Here is a 17,415-nt window from a genome sequence, read left to right on the forward strand (position 1 = left end):
TTTTCAGTGTTCTGGTGTCCTGAATATTTTATATTTTAAGGTATGGCTCCTGTTTTCACCAAGACTTAGGGTTTCATAGTAACTTTAGTTACTGGGAAAAACTATCAGCTCCCTTGAATAGGGACATAGATAACAACTGTGTTTCTGGAATAAATGTGGATAACCAGTTCTGGAAAATAGGGGTTTCGAGGGATAGGCAGGTGACTGGATGAGTAAATGGAAAGAACAAAACAAAGCCTAAGACTGGATCAGCAGGAAGAATAACCCTGCTGATTATGACCCAAGTTAAGGTATTTAAACAAAGAGATCTCAGTTCTTTCATCTTAAGATTTAAAAAAATTATCCACTTTTGCTGCATATGGGAATGTGCTAGGAGTCATGTGGCTGTGTTTGCAAGGGTAGATTGAATTAAAAGGAGAAGAAATTGGAGTAGAACATAACTTTTTCACTCTTTATCTAGGATCCTTGACAAATGTTTTCAATAATACTAAGGTAGACACTGTGAACTCTATGAGCTTGGTTTTAAAATGGGGACGCCTGGGTGGCTCAGTCGGTTAAGCGTCTGCCTTTGGCTCAGGTAATGATCACAGGATCCTGGGATGGAGTCCTGCATCAGGCTCCCTGCATAGGGATTTTAGCTATTATAGACAGCAGAGCAAGGAGCCTGCTTCTCCCTCTGCCTGCCGCTCCCCGCTGCTTTTGCTCTCTTTCTCTCTGACAAATAAATGAATACAATCTTTACAAAAATGTAGGGGATCTCGTATCTTCAAAATGAATGCAATACTGGAAAAGCATCAGTCATCTCATTAAAAACTAGATAAAACCACTTGCCAAGACTGGTCTAATACTGTGGATGGGAGGAAACAAGTAGCCAGTAATTCTTAAATAGCTGTTGAGAGAGGACCCATAATGGTAGAAAGAAGGTCCTGCGGTAAAAACCACAGGTTTAATCAAGAATAAGTGAACACAGGTATATAAGATGTGAGGTGTATCTGGTGGCTAATACCAGAAAAAGCAGGAGGATCTGGAATGGTGTTTATAGTGAGAGTCAAGCAATCAAAATGAGGAAGATTGGAATACACAACCACAGTCACAGAAATATTAAAACTAAGAACTCCTGTTGCTGAACCAAGCAGATATCATGGAAAGAATGAGGGTCTGTACATACAAGCACCCAAATGAACTTCTGCTTGGCCGATAGTGCATGTGGCTGCCTTTTATCCTTAATTGCAGATGTTTTCACCCTTGGCCTTTAAAATTCTAAGACTTTTGGCCTTTGCAAAAGGGTATCTAAAAAGTAGTAAATTCCCAGGATGACCGGCTGGCTCAGTTGGTAGCACACAACTCTTGATCTTGGGGTTGTGAGTTCAAACCTCACACTGGGCATAGAGCTACTTAAAATTAAAAAAAAAAAAAAATGGTAAACTCCCTGTACATAGTACTCAATACATGTCTATTTAATCTAACTGAACTGCATGCTATAACAAAATGTTGGATATATGCTATAGGTCAACAGATGATTGACAGGAAAGAAGGGAAGAAAGGGGGAAACGAAAAGAAGAAAGGAATTAAGCGGGTTTCATTTTTGAAATTCTGTGTCATGATATTATTCAAAAAAGTTTTTGATTTTTCTTGTATTTCTGAGGAAGAAGCCTTTTTGTGGAAGAGGGGATGGACAAATCACATGACGAGGATTATTTGCAATCCCCAGCATTTACAGAATGAAGGGTGAGTGTATAGCAGAGGCGGGGGATCTAAACACCAGGAAGGTAGGGACATATGCCATGAGACACTGTAGACCGTAATTTTTTCTCCCCCAACAAGAAAGCTTCTTAAACAATTCCTGGTTGTTTTGGTGCTCTTTCCCTCCCATGCTCCTACAGATTGTGAGACATCATTCTCTGGATGCTCATCTACCATTACCCATAATGGCTTTTTAAAGGCCTTTTTCTACCTCCAGGAAATGGAAATGGCCTGACAGTGAATGTTCCATGACTACTAATGAGTTCCTTCCCCCTTAGTACTGAAAGAAAATTATTTAGAAAAGGAAACTCACTTACCCTAAGCAATTCTGTCATAAAACAATACTCATTTGAACTGCTTACCCATACTAAGATGCATGTATTACTCAAGTGCATTAGGGCTAATGATGGAAAAGACCTAAAAACAATTATAATCATTAGCAGTATTACCCAATCTTTGTGACACAAACACCATAATTAGACGTGGCTCTGTAAAAATGCACTTACAAATTTTTAGTCAAGTATTTTCACTGATGTGTAAGTAAAAGACATTTCTTTCTGGTTATTTCATGGAATAAAGCAAGCTTAAAAATTACTTAGAAATTTGGAGCCAAAGGAGAGTGAATATCATACTTTCCTAATGTTTCTATTTGGAGTAGATGAGTGATATTTAAAAAAACAAAAACAAAAACAAACAAAAAAACAAACACCTGTTGAAATTGAGGAAGCCTGTTGGTTAAATGAAACAAAGCTTTATTCTATTGTGGTTTCTCTGCCAGACACTACTGCTTTGTATATGGAAGTGGAAAAACATCCCATGAAAACACACTCCTTAGAGATATCTGAGGGTATTTCAGAATGAGTGAAAACTTTGGTTAAATGTCCATGAATATGAATAATGTTTTAAATTAAATACATTTTGGAAAGTTCTATGTTGATTCTTTTTTTAAAAAATATAGATAAAATTGAAAGTAAAGGCAATAAATCACAATGCAATAATATACTGAAGATTAATTAGTTATTTCTTAGCTGTGCTATGTTCTTAAAATGGCAGGGAGGGTTTGGGATAAAATCAAATAGCACGGAGAAAATGAATATATGATGGCTTTCAGATAAAGGGGAAATGATTTAAATATGACCACTTATTCTTTATTCTCACTAAGAATAGGACCAGAAGGAATGTTATGTTCCAACAGAGGGGGGAATAATTAAAATCGAATGGGAAGAATGTGGGACAACTGAGTTTAACTGTTTACTCTGCTGGGACATGTTGACATGAACGGAAAGTTGAACTGGCTGGGCGACTAGACTGAGAGGACAGTAGAACTGTGTAGCCCAGAGCTACTGTCAGCACAGAAAAATGTGACACAAAGCTCATCCTGAACCATGAAGAGCTTAATAAAATGGAGAAGAGCTGACAGTGAGGATGGGGGCTCACTTGTTTGGAATATTATTTAAATACATTCCTTCTGGAATTTTATTCCTTTGCATACAAGTCTTTTTGTGAGGCTTATCATGAGGTGACCATTGTGGAGCCCAGGAAAGAGAAACAAGGTGAAACCAGGCAAAGCAAAGAGTAATCGTGAGTGTGTCAGGTGTAAGAGCAATGAAATTACTAAAAATCTTACCAAATATCCTTGAGAGGGAAGCAAAGTCACATAAGGAAATGTATAATCTGGGTTTGAGTAACAGCCTTAATTGCACAAAAAGTTAGTACCATATGATATGAAATAAGGAAATTATATAACATATATACATTATATATATTTGTGTTTGTGTGTATAATTTATGTATATACATATATACATATATTAGTGGATCCCCATTGCTGAGCACGAGGCACATAGGGTAGAAGCAACAAATACACTGTCAGAGACCTAATATTTTGGGATACTGGTATACACAGAATTTCCCACTTTCAGGATCATACCACTGATTTCATTAAAAATGAATGTTAATAGTGCAGAAAATTAGAGTCAGAGAAGTGATTCATAGTTTGGTAAATTAACATTTTAACCAGTAATTTTTTTTAAAAGATATTTATTTATTTATTTGTTTGTCTGTCTGTTTGAAAGAGAGAGCGAAGGGGGGAGTAGAGGGGAGGGGGAGAGGAAAAGTGAGAACCTCAAGCAAACTCCCTGCTGAGCATAGAGCCTGATGTGGCAAATCAAGAATCAGATATAACTGACTGAGCCACCCAGGTGCCCCTTATTTTACCCAGCTTTCTGACTGATTAGAAGTGTCTAGTCATTGCTAACAGAGATCTTTACTTACCTCTCTCTTTGTATATTCTACAATTAACTTATCTGTTACATACAAATACCTTAGCAGGGCGCCTGGGTGGCTCAGTTGGTTAAGCGACTGCCTTCGGCTCAGGTCATGATCCCGGAGTCCCTGGATCGAGTCCCGCGTCGGGCTCCCTGCTCGGCAGGGAGCCTGCTTCTGCCTCTGACCCTCCCCCCTCTCATGTGCTCTCTCTCTCATTCTCTCTCTCTCAAATAAATAAATAAAAAATCTTTAAAAAAAAAAAAAACAAATACCTTAGCAACTTATCAGTTGCTAATATGACCTAAATGAGAGAAAAATTAAATTGTTTGGATTATGTCAGACTATAGAATTTGAAGTCTAAAAACAAATGAATTTTTCTTGGAAGGTAAACATACTGAGTTTATAAGGCAGTAGGATTTCTACAGGGGTTTCACAGAATCAGAGATGAATAGGATTTTCATAAGTCAAGCACTGGTTACTGGATAGCTTAGAAGAGACCAATACTGTGAGTCTGTTCTGAACGATTGCTATATTTAGGGCTCCAAATGACAAAGAGGTGTTGACATCTGAGATAGATAAAATCAACAGAGATATAAAAGACACTAAAACTCAGTGTTATCATTGTTCATTGAGAAGCTAGTTTCCTGAATTCCACATTCATTCAGTAAATTATATTAGCATTTGTTATGCACAGAAATTATATTTGATGGTATGATTAAAGCCATATGTTCTTAAACCACACAAGGAAGAAATGTTGTTGCTCAAGCAAAGCTATGCACACCTATAGAAAATGGCAATGTTCCCTTCGTTCGGCCCTCTATCACCTTCATGCTCCTCCACATTTCCACTTTCGCTCTGTGAAGAAGCAGTTACAAACATAACTGGAAGTTTTTGTTTCTAACATTTGATCCATTTTCTGATAAACTTTATGAATCAGACCGCTTACAGCTGCAAATAAGACAACCCAACTAAAAGTTGCTGAAGACATATTCTCTTCATAGAACATAAAATCTGAATGCAAGTCATTTTGAGCTTGTCCCCTAGGGTCCAAGATGGTGCCACAGTCAAAAACATCATATGGAAGTGGAACATTCTCCCTCTATGAGTTCTTTTCTACTAGAAAGGAAAAAAACAAATCCCAGACATCCTCTCAGGTTCCATTTGTCTGTACTAGTTTGTATGCCCATTTGTCCTCACTACAAGTTGCTTAAAAAAAAAAAAAAAAAAAAACAGCAAATATTTCAGCTATTAGATTTGGAGACAAGCTCTGCTAGGAAAAAAAGAAATAGGTGGGGATAATGTTATAGATTTAGCAAACAACTCATACTTCTAGCAGCTATGTACAACAGAGCCTATTTTCCCAGAGGCAGTATATGTAGATTAAAAAACATACATACAATCAATGGATTTCCCTATGTAAAATGTTTTTTCTCTTTTACTTACCAAATATTACTGCATGTAACAGTTTTTCCTTTGATATAACGACTTTTATACTTTCAAAAAGGACAAAGAACATCTTGGTGAGTTGTAGTTGATACATACTAAAGTCACAGAAGCACAGACTTCATGGAGAATTCTTGTGCAACACAAGAAAAAGCACCAGTTTAAATGGGTTTGATATTAAGAAAGCTTTATATCCAACATCGGGCTTGAACTCATTACCCTGAGATCAAGGGTCACATGCTTCACCATCTGAGCCAGCCAGGGGCCCCCAATGGTTTGATATTAGATGAATGTTATTTCATGGATATTTTGTATCATTGAGCTATTTTAATGTTACTCTTACAATTTACATAACTGCTCCCCCCTTATTTTTAACTGAGCCAATCTGTTAATATTTTATGATAAGAAGTAGCTTTCTCTAAAGACAAGTATTGAAGAAATAATTGCCCACCAGTAATATAATAAATGTCACATTATCAATAAACAGATTCTTTTTTTTTTTTTAAGATTTTATTTATTCATTTGAGACACAGAGATACAGAGAGAGAGAGAGAGAGAGAGAGAGCATGAGCAGGGAGAGAGGCAGAGGGAGAGGGAGAAGCAGGCTCCCCACTGAGCTGGGAGCCCCATGTGGGGCTCGATCCAGGATCCCGGGATCATGACCTGAGCCGAAGGCAGATGCTTAACCATCTGGGTCACCCAGGCGCCCCTCAATAAATAGATTCTTAATGTGGTAAACTTTTATCGCATGTGTTTTTATGTGCCAGGTACTATAAGCACTTTGGGTTTTTTTAGCTCTTAACAACAATCCTCTGTAACAGGAAATATTATTATCCCTATTTTATAGGTGAAGAAATAAGAGACAGGGAGAAATTATATATATCAAAAGTGCACTGCAAACAAATGGAGGAATTGGGATTTGAACTCAAGCAGTCTGGTTCCAGATTCCAAGCATTTAGCCACTACAAAATCTTATACCAATTCAAAGGTAATTTCTTTCATTCCTGATAACTTTCCAGCAGGCATGTCTTATCCTAGGACAGCCCAGCTGTGCTTTTTTCCATTGGGTTTCAAGAGATACCCCTGTGAGCTTACAATAGTTACGTGCTATCAAAAATGCTCTGATGAAGATGACAAGAAAGACTGTACCAAAGTCTGCTTGTCTCTTTGTCATGCCCTTTTTAAACCTTGGTGCAATAAAAAGGTATTCATAGCTGAGGGCTTCCTCTGGGAAGAAAATATTTAACTCAGAACTAGAGGTAACAAACAACTTCCATTTCTACAAACCAGCACTGAGTCAATCAAGAGTGATGCCTTCTGGGAAACAATATAAATAAACAGATTTCTTTCTACAAAACTTCATGTTGTTTAGTTGCTGAGAACTGGGAAAGACCCATAGGGTCTTTGACAACAAAACACTGCCACTGCTGTTTAAAATAGAGTCTTTGTGCATGGGTCTAAATTGGGTATGTCAGTCCTTCTCAATGAGAGATCAGAATCTGGGTAAAATTTCAAACCTTAGAGATCAGTTTTTGGCCCTGGTAACAAGTTTGTTTGATGTGCTTGAAAAAAAGAACTATAATTGTTTGCCTATGCTTTTCTAGGGGGAAAAAAAAAAGAACAAAGTTGATGAATGCCAGTTAACTCTGGGATCCTAAAAGACAGACTGGGGGAACTCAATACATTCAAGACTGTGACTATGGATTCACTGTATTTAGAATACCTAGTCCTGGGCATAGTATGCCTTTTAGATAAATGATACAGGAGAAATAGGAACATGGTTGTGTTGAGATTCACAATATAAAACACAAATATGATTTCTCAATTTAATTGATAAGGTGTGGTACATGTAGCTATAGTAAAAAATTCCATCTGATACCTACAAAAACTGAGAGACTGAATTTTGAATTAAGGCATTAAATGCCAAGCAGAGAAGTTCTAAAGAATTAATATAGTAGCTATAATAAAATGCCTCCCACAGAAGGCACTCTGGCATCATAATTGAGAATACATTTGTGAATATGATTCCTAATGAGAGAGAAAGTAGAATCAACAAGAACAATCCTGGAAACCTGTATCAATAACCCAGAAGAAAACACTGACTAGGAAGTATGGCCAAACATAAACATAATAAATGTAGCTGGCCACATTTATATTTGAGCCTCATTTCACTGAGCTGGCCAGACCACGGTTCCTGCCATTTTAGAAACTTCTTCATATTTTGTCTTCCATCTCAATTTGGAGAACCTAAAATGACTTGAGCCAAAAAAATAAATAAATAAATAACAACTGATTGTTCATTTCTTTCCAAGATCCAGTGGTCCATTAGATGCCTCTTGAAAACAGAGTTCCCAGTAATTATCATCATCGGGAATGTTTGCTAGTAGCATTATACAACAGCCAGGACTCAATAAATGTATCCTCAGTCGGTTTGATTACCAGCACCAGATAGAATGTCCTTCCAAACTGTAGCTTGACAAGCTACTATCCTGTCATCATTGAAAAATAAATTTCACATAAGATTTCATTTCTTTTCCAGATGTGATAGAAAAGAGCTCTCAATTCCCCCCTCCATATCCCCTTCTCTCTCTGAGATTCTGACTTGGCATGTCTATAGTCCTTCTTCAGACACATGTGTTGTCTTAAAAAGCACTATGCACTTTGTAAATTATGCTGCATATATTTTATTAAGTATTAGTTTTCTTTTTTAGGGTGAATAAATGAGCTCATCTCACAGTGTCTGTGAATTATTGTAAAATCCCAGAAAGCAGAGACTAGATCTAATTTAGTAGCATTTTATAGTACATTGTCCTGTACAGTCAGAAAATTACTAGCTAATTTTTGGTGACACTGAGGATTTGTATCATGGTAAAGCTTTTTTTTTTTTTTAATTCTAATCTAGTGATTAAGCATTTTTCTGCTTCAGATACATTTAATTTCTAAACTCATTATAGACATGTTATGGCATTATTGACCACTCAATGTAGAGTCTAATGAAAACCGAGAATTTATTTTGTGTGTATTTTTCCTTAATTTCTAAATGCATGTAAAATTTAAAGGAAATGTAACCCACATGGTTTCGTTCATTTGTATTTAACTCATGAAATGTTCCCTTTAAGGGCTCTTTGAAGTTCAAGGAGATTTTTAATAGCCCATTTAAGCCTTTTTATCTCTGAAGTAGGACTGCATTTTGCCAAGAATAAACAAAGACAAACACCTAAAGGTTAGGGTTCAGCTAGAAATTTCAAACCCTCATACTGTCTTCCATGCATTCTCAACTTAAAAATTCAAAGCAAAACTTTTCTTCAGTACCAACTGGCCAATGAGCAATTGGAGCATCCTCTTTCCTAGACAGCATTCCCTCACATCTACAGATGAGAATTTTTTTTATCTATCAACAATATTATATAGGCAATGTTGCTTCACAATATACTACTGGAAAACTAAAAAGATATTTTGTTTTGGATACTGACTTAACTGAAGAGAATATGTAATTTTTTTAGTACATAGTTTAAAACTACTGTATTTATACTGTAAATGTTTTCTTTCCATGGTAGTAAGTACCAAGGATAAAAAAGAAAAGAATCCACTTTAGCAGGACAGTCAGTCAATAAACAGAAAACAGTAAAGATCTAACAGAGGTAAAGCATCTTGTGCAGGACACATTAAGTTTAAATATTCTTGACTCATGAATTGCAAATATTAATCAAGATGTGTTGTGAGATATTCATTCAACTTTCCTTTGCTCTTGCTTAATCTATCACTCATGTTTCCATCCCTATACCTCACCAAGTTATTTATCATTTTTCTCTTTAAATTCGTCCAAAAAAGATTAATGGCAGCACCAGAACTTGCATGAGTGTGGCTGTTCATTAGCAGAAATATGCCATAGGGTTAGATGCATTGATGGATAGGAGGAGTTATGTCCTCAGCATGTCAAAATGTCAGTGGTATGAATAGCCTCTTTAGCTATATGGGTATGAAGTCTGTATAGAACTAAAATGATCTAGTTAAGTTGTATTGTCTTATAAATGCCCATGGTCATCACAGGTAATTAAATTATAAAAGTATACTCCAAGTAAGTGCACCTGATACAAAAATGAAATGAGATGTGAATTGAAAAAAACTATTACTTTGTAAGTAATGGTAGGTTTGCAACATTACACAATTATATAATGGATGGAGATTATCAATCAAACCTCTGTATATATCATATCTAAAGCTTAGTCAGCAATAAATTTTTATCCTATCAATACAGTATCTCTGAGGCTTATAATGAAATTTAGCAACATTAAACTATTGATATTGTTGAGACATATAAGTAGATATGGCAGAACTCTTATGTGACATTTTATAACCCACATCTTTGTTTAATGATTTTGAGATAGTCTATTTTATAAGCTACACAAACATCGAAATTCTGTAACTGTTTGGAATGATACTAATAATAGAAATGTTTCTAGGTTTTCTCCCTTACAAGAATGCCAAAAATGGTGTGTTTTTAAAAATAAGACTTATTTTCTAACATGTAAAATAATTACACTTTTACATATAAAATGTTACTATCTAATTCCATATGTATGTTTGTTTCTATTATCAGATAAATGGTAAACTACACTGCAATGTACATTGGGCTCTGTTATTAAGAAAAAACGTAGTTGAAAATCCTTAAGCTCACAAGCCATCTCTCTTCCTTTTCCTGATTGTAAAATATAACATTCATATTTTTATTATTTTCATCTTTATTTTCCTCTCCAATATGTTCAGGCTTTTATAATTTACTTTGCAAGATGTCTTTTTTCCTAAGATAACATACCAGGGCCTGGCTCTCTCAGAGAAAGAGGTTTGCACATACTGTAGGAAGTTCAGTCCATTACGGGCTTACCCATGTGACTGAAGTGGTTCTGTCATGCACTTAGCAGAACAGCCATCTTTTTTATCTTATTTTCTCATCCATGCGGTTTACAGTACCTTGGGTGAAGAGACTTGGAGTAAAGCAAGCATGCTGCTCTCTGTGGACCTATATTTGGAGCTCTCTGTCAAGAAAAGAAAAAAGTGGCCTCACTTTCTCCAACTACTAACTAACCTACTTCATGATACAGAAGAAATTTTGAACTCAGAGTCCCAAAATGGACTGATTCTCTGTTCTAAATGAATTGTGATTCATCTCAAAACACATGGGTATAAAAAAATGAAATTTTTCGGGGTGCCTGGGTGGCTCAGTCGTTAGGCGTCTGCCTTCGGCTCAGGTCATGATCCCACGTTCCTGGGATCGAGCCCCGCGTCGGGCTCCCTGCTCAGCGGGAAGCCTGCTTCTCCCTCTCCCACTCCCCCTGCTTGTGTTCCTTCTCTCGCTGTGTCTCTCTCTGTCAAATAAATAAATAAAATCTTAAAAAAAAAAATGAAATTTTTCTCATCTCAGTTTATGTGAGCCATTAACATCAGAAATTGTACATTCCAAAGTGAGACAACTATGCAGAAATGTCAAATGTAGATGCCTGAAAACCTGCTAGACCACTCTGAAACCTTTACTCATCTCTAGAGTATCAAAGCTTCAGGAGTTGAGGAGTAAAGGAGGAGTATTCAAAAGGATTAAAGAAAACTGTTGGTAATCTATGAGCACCAACACTCTCTTCAACTCACTAAAAGACCAGTGACAATGGCTTCAGTGAAACCACTCAGAGAACGTGATATGTATTCAGCAAAGTTAGGAATACACTGGTGGACTTAGGTCTGAGATCTGACTGAGAAAATTAAAGAGTGAGATGTAGGCTTGTTAAATGCTATTGGATCAGCTGGGGCATGCATGATGAATGAAGGTCATAGATTACTTTGCCAAAACAGGTTTAGTGTAGCAGGGGGACAAAATCCAGAGAGAATTACGTTAAGATGGATGATGAGAAAGTGCAGACGGTAAGTATAGACAAATTTGGGGATAACATATTCTATATGGGGTGCAGAGAAATGGGGCAGGAAGATGGACTGCGGATAAATAGCTTCTTATTTTGTAAAATGTGATCTCTCATGTAGTATTTATAGTTTTATAGGTATGATCCAGTATGAAAAAAATGATTCAGGAGAGAGAGCACACATGTGATTGCAGGAACAAAGTCTTCGGTATGCTAAAGCAGACGGGATACAGTGCACAAGGAGAGTGAACAGCTTTTGATAACTTCAAGGAAAATCCATCCTTTGTAGGAGGAAGGAAAGTAGAACTCTAGGATCAAGTCCAAAATGCTGAAGTCAACTAGAAGACTTCAAATTATCTTGCCCTTGTCCCTAGCCTTATGTATTCAATTCTTTGTTTTCTCTGCAAAAATGCTGACTTCTTTCAGTTGCTTCTACAGTCCATTATTTTGTCATCTCAAAGTCTGTACACACATTATTCCCACTACCTGGACCTGTGAGCTCCATGTGGATAATGATTATGCCTGCCTGCTTTCCCTCCCTCCCTTCCTTCTGTCTTTTCCTTTTTTAACCGGAACACTTATTCTGTGACTAATCACTGAAATCCTTAGGATGAACTGGATGCTGCACCAGTGGCCCTCTTGAGGTTAGGTTTTGTTCTGTCACAGAATCCATGCTGGAATCTGCAGTATACAATTTGTAGATGCTTCATTTGGCCGCTCCCAGTGCTATTTCAACTTTTAGGCTTGACACTCCAGGGATACTTTCTTTTCCGCTTGACCACGATAGCCACATTTGCCACAGGCTGGATTCTGAAGGTGACAGGCCTTACAGCCACAGAGGTGGCATGACATGTGCATCTTATTGTGATGCTTTCCAAATGATGACATCCCCTCTGCCATCTTGTTTCTGTGGCTGTGACCAAATTATGCCCTTCTTTTGCTGCATCCTTTTAATGGTTGACATATATTAGATACTTAGAGAATTTGCTGACTGATCAACCATCTTGCATGGTCAATCTAAGGGAAATTCAACCCTTAGTTTATCTTTAATCAAGTCTCTAAATCCATAAAGTTCTATGAAATACCCATTTAATATAAGGTAAGCTATCGCACTGATGTTCATTAACACAAAATTAAAGGTAAGGGAGTAAACACGTAGGGAGCTGAGAAAGGCAGGCACAAAACAGGGGATAAATAAGCTCAATGGGGAAAGAGGTATCAATAAAGATCTGAAGCATTGGCTAAGGTTTGGCACAAAATCGGCTTAATGGAAGGAATAAAGTCACCCTGCTCTCGGAGGGAAAAATACAAATTTCCCCATACTCTGTTTCCAATTGAGGCAAAATAACACTGGTCTTTTCTTTTTTGTTAACCTGATCATGCTTCAGACTTATGCTCAATTTAGAGAACTTGATTACTCTTAAATATGGTTTGGCAATAGCATTTTCCATCTTGCTCCCATTAACTGAGTATCTGCTTTATATTATTTTCCAAATTTGCTTTTAGAAGTTGAATGCCAACCAATTTCCAATGTAAACATTAAGTTTTTATTTTCCTTCTGTATTTCTGACATAGCTACCTTTTCCAAATTATTCTTGAGGACTCATTAAGTGCTTGATCCATATTTTGTGCATATGATAAATATTTAAGATAACAGGCTTTTTTTTTTTTTTTTTGGCATAGAGAAGTATACAGGGCATTTTCTTCCTGCATAGTGACACAAACAGGTAGATATACAACTAATTATTATGAAATACGACAGAGGGTGATTAGAACTATAGGAAGATTGTAATTAGTATACCTTTGGAGCACAGTCAAAGGAATAATAAATTGTCTCCAAAGAACTGAATAGGTTCACAGAGAACTTCTGAATGGAGCCTGCGCTAAGTAGCTACTCAGCCGGGCTTTCAAGTAGACAGAAAGGCATGATTGCCAGCACGGAGTATAACAGTGTGTTTGGATAAGTGACTTCCCGGTGTGACAGGAACACAGGGTATACAAATGAGGAAGATTAAGGACATGAAGCAGGAAAAAGAAGCTAGAACCTAAGTCCACAGGACACTGAATGACTTTATAAAACTTAAAATTTTACTCCGTATGTGATACAGTATAATTCAAAACTGGATTTTGAAATAAGACTAATTTGCAGAACTGGTTGAAAATTTGGGAAAGAGCCCAGTTAGATGGCCACAGTCTAGGAAAGGGAGATAGAACTGAACTATCGAGGGAAGAAACTCACATTCATTGCTGAGCTCCTACTAGGCACCTGGCAATGAGGAGAATGCTTGAGAGAACTATAGAAGGTGGGAGTTAAAACTTGCAACACTCTTATGAAGTAGGCGCTTCTAATGAGAGAAATAATAAAAACAGCAATACTGACCTGTTCATTAACTAAGTGCTCTTCATTTTAAATCACTTAATCCTCCCAGAAACCCAAATGGAGACCCAGAGAAGGTAAATAACTTGCGAAGTTACATGGTTTCTAAGTGGCAGAACCAGGATGCAAACTCAAAAAGCACAGTTCCAAGACCTTTCCTTTAAATACCTGCTGCCTAATGAAAAGAAAGTTAACATACTGGGCATTAGGCTATGGTATTTTATGGCATGACAGTGAACATGCTGTGGTCAATGAGGATAATGTAGGAGAAGGAGGGGAGACAAACTGTAAATGAGGTACAGAATTCCTTTAAACTGATTTTTATTCTTATTTTGTATAAATTTGAAAAATAAAATTACTTAGTAATTTCTAGCTTTATAATTTATCATTCTACTAACCTGCATAGTGTAATGGTTAGGAGTATGAACCCGAGAGAGCAAATTCCCGGACTGAGTTCTGTCTTTGCCATTTACGAGCTGTGTGACCATCAGGAAGTAATTAACTGCTCTGTGCCTGTTTCCTGTCTGTAAAAATAGTGGTATCAAACATTGCCCATCTCAGTGTGCAGAAGAGTAAATGAGTTAATATTAATAAGGCACTTTGAACAGTGCTTTGATTATACCATAATTAGCACAAGCATTTTTTAAACAAAATTAAAATACCAACTAAAATATCAATTATAGCATTCACTTCCATCAAATAAAATTTTCATTTAGAGTCAAAGAATAAAAATTCTCTATTTATGTATAGACATAACTAATGTATAACCTCGGAGTTGGGGAGGGTGGTATTTATATCTTATTTAAAAAAAAAAAAAAAAAAAAAAGGAGCACCCAAACAGAGATAATTTCTGTTTTTTCATTCTGCACTTCTGCAATGACTTCTTCTCTTCCTGGGAGGACCTAGGACTATCTTACTGCTTGCCTAAGAGGTTTAACAAAAGTATACATTGTATAGGAATTTAATTTTGTAAAGATTAATAGGTATATGATGAATTTCTGCAAATATCCTTCGCAGAATTAGCCTGAATTGCCTGAACTGCTCGTTGTTACTGGACTGAACTTTGATATTTTATGATAGATAAGTAAGCACACTTTTTTCTTAAACTGCACAGAGTCATATTCTCCTTGCTAAAAATGGAAATTTCATTTTATGAAATTCTTGAGTTTATCTCAATTTCAGCATGTTTGGGGAAATAATCATATACATAAAATAACCTGACAGAATTTGAGTGGACTTTTTTACAGAGTGTTTATCCTCAGAGGTTGGTTCAACCCAATAAGCCTCATAATCTCTAAGGTTTTTAGAGTTAATACCTAAATAATCAGGTTTTATGGTGAATGCTTGCATTATATTTAAGCAGAATCTCTAAGGTTTTTAGAGTTAATACCTAAATAATCAGGTTTTATGGTGAATGCTTGCATTATATTTAAGCAGTATATTTTTAGAATCTATTGTCAAAATCAGTACAAAACGCAGTGGATCAGGTATGAAGCAATCCTTGTTTTGTATACAATGACGGTGTAAGTCAAAGAGGCAAAGTCTGTATGCTTACTTTCAAATTATTTGGGATGGTCCTGGATATTATAGATTTTTTTTTTCTTCCTCAGTGCATTTCCCTTACAAAGGGAAGCTGGCTTGGGATTGATAAATGAATCAGAAAAGAAAACCTTGAGGGAGTCCAATGGAGTGCTAAAGCGGCTCCCTGAAAGGATGAGAAAAAAAGGCATTAAAAAATCTGCTGGGGGGACACCTGGGTGGCTCAGTCGGTTAAGCGTCTGCCTTGGGCTCAGGTCATGATCCCAGGGTCCTGGGATGGAGCCCCACATCGGGCTCCCTGCTTGGCGGGGAGTCTGCTTCTCCCTCTCCCTCTGTGCTCTCCCTCTCTCTCTTTCTCTCTCCTTCTTAAATAAATAAAGTCTTTTAAAAAAAATCTGCTGGGAACATGGACAAGCAGTTCACTCTCTCATGCTAGAAGGAAACGCTTATCTACCCAGTGTATTATTTTCTCCCATTACTTTCTGGTATCATGACTCCATCCAGCAATTTCCGATTTCTTCTCCTAGCATAAAAAAAATCTATCTGAGCTCACCTATAGGTTAATAAATATTCCTACAGGTTTTCTTTAGTAAACATATAGTATTTGAGGCAGAGATCTGATGATAGTTTTCAATATCTAAAAGATGAGTTATCACTCTCATTTGCAATCAACTTTTAAACCGAGTCTTAGTGTGTGTCAATGCACTACCATTTAATTGAAATGTATGTATTTGCAGTCAAGTCATCAATTTTTCTAAACAGAATAAAATGTTGCTTGAAATACTAATTTTTGATACACATTTATTTAAAATATTCTACCGTGAGAAATGCAGCATCTTCCGAGGGACAGATTTTGAACTTCTGCCTAATCTAGTTTTAAAAGTGCGCCTTGGGTTAAGTTGATACTGGTGAATTCTAATTTTTATCCTTTAAACAATGAAAACTACTGGTCATTTTAAAATAAATATTAAAATATTTTATTTTCACTGGTAGGGAATGTTTGAGGGCTGTACTTAACATAGGTAGACATGAGAGGAAAAAATATTGAATACAAAGAATTATAATTTCCAGACTTTAACCTTCAAAGGTGGATGGAATCCAAAGACGATCCCTGACTAATAAAGTAGATCAATAGATGAAGCTGCAAACAGTGTGAAAGCTAAGAGTGAAATTATCTTATGTGAGAAAGAAATGGTCAAGGAGATATATGGATGTGGATAAAAAGCCCAAGATAATGTTGGAAATGCTCCAAGAAGGACGAAGTCTAGAAGCAGAATAAGAGTACAGAAGAGATGTAGCAAGTATTTTAAAGAGTCAGATTTTGGGCAAAAAGAGAGTTTTAAAAAGCATTTTAAAGAAGTTTTTTTTTTTTTCTAGACATACTCTAACCTTCTCCTCCATCCTATGACATATTCAGAAAAATCTCCAGTCCCCTATAATAATGTTATTTTAAAATTTATTTTACCTGTCATAATATTGTAAATGTTTTCCTCTTATTTGTTTATCAAGGTATAATTTATACACAATAAAAATGACAAATTTTAAGTGTTGGGGAGGAGATGGTAGTGAACAAATACCCTACACTTCTTTGCTTCCAACTGGGATGCGTGTGAAGGGCTACACCAGCTCTGGAGCTCCCCATGGATCAGCTCAAATACTGCGACTGAACTGCACTTCCACTTCCTCCCTGCCCAATCCTGCTTTCTTCACAGCCTTCTAGGAGTGGTCCAGCATGTCCTCTCAATAAGCCTCCCATACAGAAATCTCTACTGCATTTTGTTTCCAGGAAATCTGGCCTGAGGGTGTTGGCATTAGCAAAGGTCCTAGGAAGCAAACTCTCAAGTGAGAACTGGAGGCCTGACTCACCAGCCAGCCAGATGATGATGAAGATCCCTCTCTGGTGGTCAATAGAACACTGGTAGCCCTTGGTATTCTCTAGTGAGGCAAGTGTGAAAACCCTCGCTGGTGGTAAACGAGGACAGATGCCTGTGAACAGAATGTCCCAAGCATTTGGAAGATACAGGGGAAAGTAGTATTTTTGACAACTATGAAGTTAGATGGTTGCTGCTGGGAGCCATCTGATGCATTAGAGAAAGAAATAAAAAGCTGAAGGTGAATAATCACCAACTCAAGATGA

The 17,415-nt window shown here is 36.7% G+C and overlaps 1 pseudogene; it reads right to left on the reverse strand.

Moving 5' to 3' along the window:
- Positions 1-11,967: 11,967 nt before the first annotated feature.
- LOC110580112 lies at positions 11,968-12,262 on the reverse strand (annotated as a pseudogene).
- Between the last annotated feature and the right edge of the window lie 5,153 nt (positions 12,263-17,415).

This window comes from Neomonachus schauinslandi, chromosome 12 (genome assembly GCF_002201575.2).
Source record: "Neomonachus schauinslandi chromosome 12, ASM220157v2, whole genome shotgun sequence".
NCBI lineage: Eukaryota > Metazoa > Chordata > Mammalia > Carnivora > Phocidae > Neomonachus > Neomonachus schauinslandi.